Below are 9,087 nucleotides of genomic sequence, written 5' to 3'. Positions count from 1 at the left end.
TTGGAGACGTCATTAGGCTAGGGGCTCACATACTTTTTCCTCCCTGCACTGTGAATGTTTACGTTATGTTCAATTAAACCATGGCAACATGTAATGTTTGTGTATTGTTATTTTCAGCAGACTGTGTTTTTCTATTGTTGTGACTTAGATGACGTTCAGAGCACATTTTATGACCAATTCATGCAAATCTCTGCGTTATCCCAAGGGGTTCACATACTTTTTCTTGCAACTGTATGTTGTCCTTACTGGACTTTTAGTAAAGAACGTTTAATGAAATATTTTGATTTTTTTTAATTGATGAGGTATTGGGATAATTATGCTGTATTTAAAGATGGTAGATAAACTACTAAAAATTGTTTTCACCTGTTGGGATGAAGGAGAAAGGTTTTTTTTCCCCTCTTTCTCTGGCATAAAAATTTGTTTTCTTTGTAGCAGTTCATTGATTTCATAAGTGCAACACGCTGTAGTTTTTTTATACATAGCATAAAGGTAAAAAAGGATATATGCAGTGTTATCTTCATTTTAGATGTCAAAGGTTTTTGTGGCTCCCAATGTTTTCTTTTCTGTGAGAAATGGGTCCAAGTGGCTCTTTGAGTTTAAGGTTGCAGACCCCTGAGTTAGACCATCACCATAAGACAACTAAAGGCATCTTTCAGATTTATGAGAAACTTGAAAGTTTTTATTTGGAATGTATTTATTTATTCAGTCAATGACCAGCAACTTTAAATAATAAAATGAGGGATAGAAAACAGTGAAAGGAAATACAATCAGGATCAAGAAAGAGAAGTAGCTGCAGTTATATATTAGCAATTATAAATCAAATATAGTATTACAGTAATACCCTGTTTATCTAACACTGATAAAAGTAATACAGGTAGTCCTCGACTTACAACAATCTATTTAGTGACCGTTCAAAGTTACAATGGCACTGAAAAAAGTGACTTATGACCACTTTTCACACTTAACTGGCATGACTGTTGCAGCATCCCCATGATCACTTGATCAAGTTTCGGATGCTTGGCAACTGCAGTGTTCCGTGGTCACGTGATCACCATTTGCGACCTTCTGACAAGCAAAGTCAATGTTTCTATGTGTATAAAGAGGAAACCCTTTTTTCTTAAACAAAGCAGGCTGCAGTACTACGAATCCATCAAACCACAGTGGGGCACATACCAAGGACGGAAAGCTTGGCTTGCTTTTCTACTCGGCTGAGCAAAGAGGCTGGAGAGGGGGGCACAAGCCTCTTACCGCCCGTCTCTAAGGGAAGAGGCCAAGCTCTGCTCTCTCCACATGGAGCAAATAACCTCCCTCCACCCAAAACATTTTTATACACACCAGCACTTTAGCCAAGCTTACTGATTCTGCAGCAAAGACAGCTAGTATTTGGGCGCCAGCGAAGAAAGCCTTCCATTCCTTTTATTCTAGGTTAAGCTGAAAGAAAAAAGCTTGCAAAGGACCACATAATATACTGTACTATGCCATGTCCTGCCAAATGAGCTCACCTAATGGTTTCATCTCCTGCTGATATTTAAAAGGAGCAGCAACGAACTCTGGTCACTCAGACCTTGCTATTCGTGTCCTTATGCAGTGCTTGGAGGCTGTGAATTTTGGGATAGGGAGGAACGGGGTCTACCTCAACCCTGATTCTCAGTGGGGTAAGGGCTTCCCGAGAGACAGCTGGTATGCCATTTCAGTTCCCTCTGGACTCACAACTGTTGCTTGAGGAGTGGCTGATAACTGGCTAGTGGGCTTTGTACAGATCCATCTTCTGCATCAACTGTGCCCACTCCTGGACTGAGAGGGTTTGCTCACAGTCCGTCACAACTTGGTCCCTTCGCAGTTGGATTGATGTAATGGGCCCTATAGCTAGTCTTCTTTCAGCCACCATGCTGCACAAGCTTTTTGGTTTTTTCTCAGGTGCAATACAAAGTGCTGGTTATCACTTTTCAAGCCACGAATAGACAGAGCCAGGAACTTGCAAGAAGGCCTCTTTCTGAGGGTACATGCCCATCTGACCAAGCCAGATAAAGTGGGTGCCTTCAGGTCCTCTCACTTAGATGTTGTCACCCAATGAGGCTTAGTTAGCACACCTTTCCCATAGCTGTCCCTGCCCTGTGAAAGAGGATTTTCTATGAGATCCATTATCCTCCTCCCATCCCCTTATTGGGTGATAAGGACACCGCAAGCAACTGGTTCTTCCCTCAATACATGGGGGGTAAGTTAAGACTAGAGTCCAGAAGCTGTGGGGGGAGAATGGTTTTGCGGATATGATACTGTGTATGGTTTGTGGTTACTATCATTTTGTTTTTTATATTTTATTGTTATGCACTGACCCAGAGATTTTGTATATAAGATGGGTGTCCATATCAGTCTCTCAGATAAAAAGGTGTCGCTACTGTGTAATCTCCTGTCCAACAACAAAATCAAACTGATCCCAATAAATGAGGAATTTGCATTTAGTCTGTGTCTGGGAAGGGGAATAAATCTGAGTTTGGGCAGAATAGAAGATGATGAATGAAGGCAGTTGGGAACTCCAGGACTTCGCTGCACTCAGATAGCCCTTCCTTACCTGTGATGTGACTTGAGTTAGATCCTCCAGGGAGTTTCCCTCCAACAGGGTGACTGTTAAGAGGAACCCGTGCAGATTCCCTCTTGCCTTGGAATGATTGTCTCCATGGCAGACTCTTCACCTGGAAGCAAAAAAAAAAAAAAAAAAAAAAAGGCGGAAGTTGGAAGGCAGCACACATTAAGGACTGAATTCTCACTCTACTGCCATTTTGCCAGCTGTGAGTAATCTGGGAGAAGAAATTATCTGGGCAAAGCAAAGGAATGATTACCTAAAGGGGAAGAGAGAACTTCTCTTTGTATTCTTAGACTCAGAAAAAATAACAATTGATAAACTATTATCACCTGTTCAAAATTATATCACCTTCATTTCCTTGTATTATTTCTGGCTCCAGAAAAATTCTTCTGCTAGGGACACCATCTACTGGTAGGACCAGATCTCTGCTCTACATTCTTGAATTCAGCTCTGCATCTCCAGGGACAGAATGGCCAGGAATTACTACAGGATTATCTGGTCTGGCATCTGAGCTTCTGGGTTTTTTTCTCAATTCAGCCACTGATGTCAATGATGGTAGATGTTGCTGCTATGCTCCCAGGGCCCCTCCTGGTAGCACGACTCTCTAAAGTGATGTTGTAAATCAAAACTTGTGGTTCCTTCCCCCAGGTTGTTGGTCTTGATGCTCGGTCAGAATTTCCCACAAGGCCCAACCAGAATAATAAGGGTTTTTTTTTCCCCACCTCTGGTGTACTGTGGATACACTTTTTCATGGTGCTGAAAAGCTGTCCCAAGGAATCTCCTTGGATCTGCAAAGAAAACAGTTCTTTCTTAAGATCAGGAATTCTCTTGACCTGTTTGAGGTAGATAGAAATTTCACTTGTGAAATGAGATCCTTTTATCTTTCAAATCCTTATTTTGAGGAGTGGAATCAGATAGGATGCAGCTGTCCCTCTTCCTAACTTGCATCCTGTCAAATACAATCCTTGCTTTATTGAAAGTTCATTTGACTTTCCTTTGAACAAAGGGGAATTTTCCAGATTTATCCTGATCTGAAAATGCCCAGGACAACCATCAGTACATTTTTGGGCTCTTGCCCATTTGCTCTGTGCACAGGATTGAAGGAAATAAAAATTAAGGAAATAAAAGTTATTCTTTTAATAATTGTAGAAATAATTGTAGAAATGTAATGCCATTATATGAAACTGTCTCTTTAGTACTAATGTAATGCTGTAACACAAATGTAACAATGCAATGCCAATATATGACCAAATGTTTACTATATCCTGCCTAAAAATCTCCCGGACATAGGAAATTACACTTTAAGTGGAAATCCTACTATCAAAGAAGGGGATTTTAACCCAAAGTGAGAATTCCAGATAAAAAAGATAACAGCAGATGGACGGAAGAGGTCAGGTTAACAAAGTACCACTTCAGAGAAAACCACTAAGATGAAAGAGATGTGACAATGCATTGTAGGGCTATAAAATGCAAAACCTGAAACCAGGCCAGTGTGCTCCTGGAATCCAATCCATAGGGAAGGATCCAGGGGGCCGCGTTTGCAAACGCTCCTCTCTTCTATTCTTTCTCTTTTCTCTTTTATTCTGTTTCTGTTATTCTCCAATAAACCTTTGTTTTGTTAACCAGACTTGTCTTTGTATTGTGAGTATCAAAATTTGGGGTTTTTACATCTCACAATCTTGGTGGAGAATGCGGGCATTAAGAGCTTCTAGGGGACACTGTTCTCAGTAAAATCAGGAGCGCGCCTGTTGATTTCAACTGCCTGAAGTTATCTGAGATCTAGTTTCCCTTTGCAGGCTCCGAGCCAAACTAAATTGACAACTCTGGTTTACAAAAATCAAAGGACAGGAAATAGGAAGAAAGTCAACAACTGAAGCCCAGACCAGGTAACCCAGTGCACTGGCCCAGGTAAGGAACTTTTGCCCCGAAGGAGGGAAGCATGCAATTGTACCTGGGTGGTCAGGAGAGCGATTGTGGGAGGATTTCTGCGATAACGGCTGTGTAAGTGTGATGGGCTGTGTTCTGGGAACACTGGTAAGTCCAGAGGAGTGCAGACCCGAAAGGTTGAGGTCCCTTACTCCCGCAAGGGAGAAGGCCAGCCTGAAGGGAAGCAAACTGGTGTTAAAAGAGTTTTGAGTGGCCGTCAAATCGAGAACCTCAGGGAACCATAATCAGGAAAACTCTCAAGAAGATGGGTTGTTGTTGTAAGTCGTTGTTGTAAACCTAAAGAAAAAAAACTGTAAAATTGAGTAGCTTCAAACAGGAAAACCCATCTTGCTAGCAGCAGATGCCTTGTGTCTGTGAATGGGTTTCCCATGTGGAGCTAGGGTAGAAAAGGAAGTTTTGGGAAATAAGGGGAATGAGAGAAATGTGTGTTTGTCTCTGTGTATGAGTGAGAAGACCTTTTTCCCAAGCAGTTTTCTGTTCTCTTTTCCTTGTCTTGGTACGTATATGTGTGTCAGAGTCTTTGTGTGTGAAGTAAATATGACTGTTACTAACCTCAAGAGAAAAGAAGATACCAAAAGAAATAATTTCACTCTGTTTGTCTGGCCAACAAACAAAGTGAAGAAAGATGTGTTTGTTTATTTTTTTCTCTCCCTCTTAAGAACAGCCCAAAGTTACCTGCTCAGGCAGGAAATCCTATATCATTTTCTTGCCTATTCTGCTCTCTCCCTTTTGCAAATGTTAAGTGTGTTAATGCCTTTTCAAACTCTATCTGCAGACACAACCCCCTCCCCCCCCCTGCTTTTTCTGGCTGTGTTGCTTTGAGAGGAAGAGAGAGAGAAAGGAAAAGGGGGGGGGTTGATCTTTTTAACTTTTTCTCTGCTTAGAATTCAGGTTTGAGAAAGGTGGGGTGGCTGTGAAAATTTAATGCCCACTTTTGCATTTTTTTTCTATTCAAAAGAGGGGTCAGTAATTGTTGGACAACTTTTTTGGGGGAAATTTTTGAGTTTAAATTGTTTAATATCAACCAAAAGAAATGATTCAAAATTGTTTGCTTAGATTTGTAAATGTTCTTCCTATTTAATGGAAATTTAATGGAAATCTGTTTCCATCTGAATGGAATTTGATTAAATTGGAATTTGACTAACTTTATATTAAAAGCAATACTAGAGTTTAAAAAAAAACTTTTTCACTAACTCAGAATATCTTATTAAACTTGTTTATTTTTTGTGTGAAGTTAAAACAAAGAAGTTGAGAAAAATTTTGGGATTATAAATAGCTATGCTGTTTTGAGTAAAGATTAGTATGCAAAACTGTTAGAAAAAGAGCTTGTGTTAATAAATGCAAACAGGGTTTGGTGAGCTCTCCTTTGTTGGTTCTTCGCTAGGTAATTTATTTATAAACAAGGACAAAGGTTGGAGGAGGTTTTGTCCCAGAAGTGGGGGGGGGAAGGCAGCCAGTGGCATTTTTATCTAAAATTGACATTTGGGAACATCTTGGTGGTTAGCATTTCTTATCAAGTGTAGACAATTTTAATCAGGAAGCCTAAAGGAGGTATACACTTGTTCATAGTAAAGTAGTTGAGAAAAGAAAAGAACAAGAAAAGAGACATAATGAAGATACGATAGTAGATGGGGAAGGAGGGATTACCAAGAATTGAATTAAAAGATAAAATAATTAGAAAATATGTACTTGAACTGTCCAGGTGTTTTTCTCTCCTGCAACAGAAAGGCATTCTTGCCCAAACTCCTTGGACTTTGTAGTACACCAATACAAAGCAGGACAGTGGGTGTTGATAAAAGCCTGGAGAGAGAAAAAACTAACTCCAACCTGGGAAGGACTTTACATCATCTTGTTAACCACTGAGACAGCTATCAGGACAGCTGAAAAAAGTTGGACCATTACTCCCAAGTAAAAGGGCCTGTGCCAGCCCCAGAGGAGTGGAAGGTGGAATCTCACCAAGGAGATTCACTGAAGCTAAAGTTCCGAAGGACTTCATGGACTAATAGTCAATCTTACTGACAGAAAGGGGGGTAATAGAGGAAAAAGAACTAAACTTTATATTTCTTTTTCTATCTAGAACCAAAGGAAAACCAAGACCTCCCGCATGTGCTGATTTTGTGGGTATCTTTGTGGGTGTTGTTGCTGCTCTCACTGTATTAATTGTGTTCAGTGCACAGGGTGTGAGATAGAGTGTGATATTAAGTCTTAGAAGATGTATTGGAACATTACAAGATGGTATGTCTGGGGGGGTAGTTTCTTATTATACTCTTAAAACCTATCCAACTATTAGAATCATGTAAGCAATGTGTAAAAATGACAAAGGGAGAAGGAGAAAATATACACTGACTCCAAGTATGTTTATGGAGTTTTGAATACTGGTGGAAGAAGAAAAAAAAGAAAAGTTATGCTAGAGTGGCAGAAGGGAAGGAAGGAATGGTTAATAAAAGAAAGAAACAGGAAAGTTGTTTTAAGTTTGTTTGCACAGACTTGTGAATTGCATGCATTAAGCAGGGAGACTGCCATTAAAGTGGTCAGCCCAAACGTGTGAATTGTATGCCTTAACACAAGCCTTAGAATGTTGAAGGAATAAGAATGTACTAAAGATGGGAGGTGGATGTTGCAAGATGGGAGAGGGATGTTGAAAAGAAAAAAGAAAAAAACAACAACAAAACAATGGCTAGAACACAGAAGCAGCCACTGAAGGGGGGTCACAAGGGATGATTAATATTTTCTACAACAGGATGGTTGTATTTATATTTTAGTTAAACAAATATGTGATAAAATTCAAGTTAAAAAAAAAAAGCTTTACAACATTTAGTGGTGAGGCCATGTCAATATAGGCCTCAACTGGAAAGTTGTTTTTGTTTCTTTGAAATGGGAGGCTTTTGTTACATGAAGGTTCAAAAATGTCAATGAAGAAGAGAAGAAAGTTACTCAGCGTTTGCATAATGTGGTGCAGGTTTTGTCTTCTATCTCAGTACAGGCCCAGGCTGCCTTACCACCTGTCTCTGGCCATTGTTCCTGGAGAGTGGATTCAGGTGAAAAGAACTGTCACCTAGAAATACCAGTCCTGAGTGGTCTCAATCATGCCAAGTCCTCCTGATTTAAGGAATCAAGGTGTGAGTCCATGGAAAGTCCCATCATATCCTCTCCAGTGACAAACTCTGCAGCTGGACGGCCTGAAAATGAAATTTCAACCTGCCTTACCTGTTGAATTGTTTCCATCTAAGTGGGAGAAAAACTTCAATGGATTGGACGTGTTCCTAGAACCTAGACTATGTGTTGAAAAGTTTTTCTTCTGCTACTGTTGTTTCCTTAGTACTTTCTTTAGTAGAAGGAAGGACCATGGGCCCAATACTTTAAGGAACATTGGGGAAAGAAGACTCAGAATATGAAAACTTGCTTGCACAGGAATCTAAAGAAAATATAGGAAGTTATGAACTGTTAAAAGTATAAAAGAATAAATTCAGGTGGAAAAGGAAAAGGGGGGATTGAAGGAAATAAAAATTAAGGAAATAAAAGTTATTCTTTTAATAATTGTAGAAATAATTGTAGAAATGTAATGCCATTATATGAAACTGTCTCTTTAGTACTAATGTAATGCTGTAACACAAATGTAACAATGCAATGCCAATATATGACCAAATGTTTACTATATCCTGCCTAAAAATCTCCCGGACATAGGAAATTACACTTTAAGTGGAAATCCTACTATCAAAGAAGGGGATTTTAACCCAAAGTGAGAATTCCAGATAAAAAAGATAACAGCAGATGGACGGAAGAGGTCAGGTTAACAAAGTACCACTTCAGAGAAAACCACTAAGATGAAAGAGATGTGACAATGCATTGTAGGGCTATAAAATGCAAAACCTGAAACCAGGCCAGTGTGCTCCTGGAATCCAATCCATAGGGAAGGATCCAGGGGGCCGCGTTTGCAAACGCTCCTCTCTTCTATTCTTTCTCTTTTCTCTTTTATTCTGTTTCTGTTATTCTCCAATAAACCTTTGTTTTGTTAACCAGACTTGTCTTCGTATTGTATCAAAATTTGGGGTTTTTACATCTCACAGGATTAATTGCCATTGTTTGGGGGCAACACTAGCTTTTTTTCCAGGTGTCTGGTTGAGAAGGAGTGCCCCAATTCCCTGAGATCTGGTCCCACCTGGCTGGCTCTTCAGAACCAAGCAAACATCCCTCTTGGTGGTCTCAAGTGGGGCCCCCAAGGATATGGATCCCGTTTTGGTTCAGGGGATGGAGAGAATCTGCCCATGCTTCCTTCCTTGGAATTAGGCAGAAATGGCCCTCTGCAAGTTTCTCACATCCTTTTGGCTAGAATAGGTCTTCAAACTGCTGAGTGCAACGAGATCCAGCCAGGTGTGCCTTTGACTGGATTGACCCACCCATTTCGCCTTCCAACTGGTGTACCATCAGGGGTCCAGACAGATTCAAACACACACTTGAGGGGGCTGGCTTTGGATCCAACTCATTCTCGCAAGGGGTCCCCCTCTTGGCCTCCATCAGGGAACTCCTAGCACCGTTGCCAGCAGCTGCTTTCCTGCAAA

At 40.4% G+C, this 9,087-nt stretch overlaps 1 long non-coding RNA gene across 2 annotated transcripts; it reads left to right on the top strand.

Moving 5' to 3' along the window:
- The first annotated feature begins 500 nt into the window (after window positions 1–500).
- Window positions 501–8,544, top strand: LOC120305386. Of its 2 annotated transcripts, none has more exons than XR_005556027.1 (2): window positions 501–4,489; window positions 6,253–8,544. It is a non-coding gene; the product is annotated as an uncharacterized LOC120305386 (long non-coding RNA). The 2 variants fall into 2 exon arrangements; XR_005556026.1 differs by having other exon boundaries at window positions 501–4,785.
- The last annotated feature ends 543 nt before the right edge of the window (window positions 8,545–9,087 follow it).

The sequence above is a fragment of the Crotalus tigris genome, unplaced genomic scaffold, assembly GCF_016545835.1.
Source record: "Crotalus tigris isolate CLP2741 ecotype Arizona unplaced genomic scaffold, ASM1654583v1 scf7180000017668.6805642782:7212621, whole genome shotgun sequence".
Classification (NCBI taxonomy): domain Eukaryota; kingdom Metazoa; phylum Chordata; class Lepidosauria; order Squamata; family Viperidae; genus Crotalus; species Crotalus tigris.
This window is presented reverse-complemented; position numbering and strand designations above follow the sequence as displayed.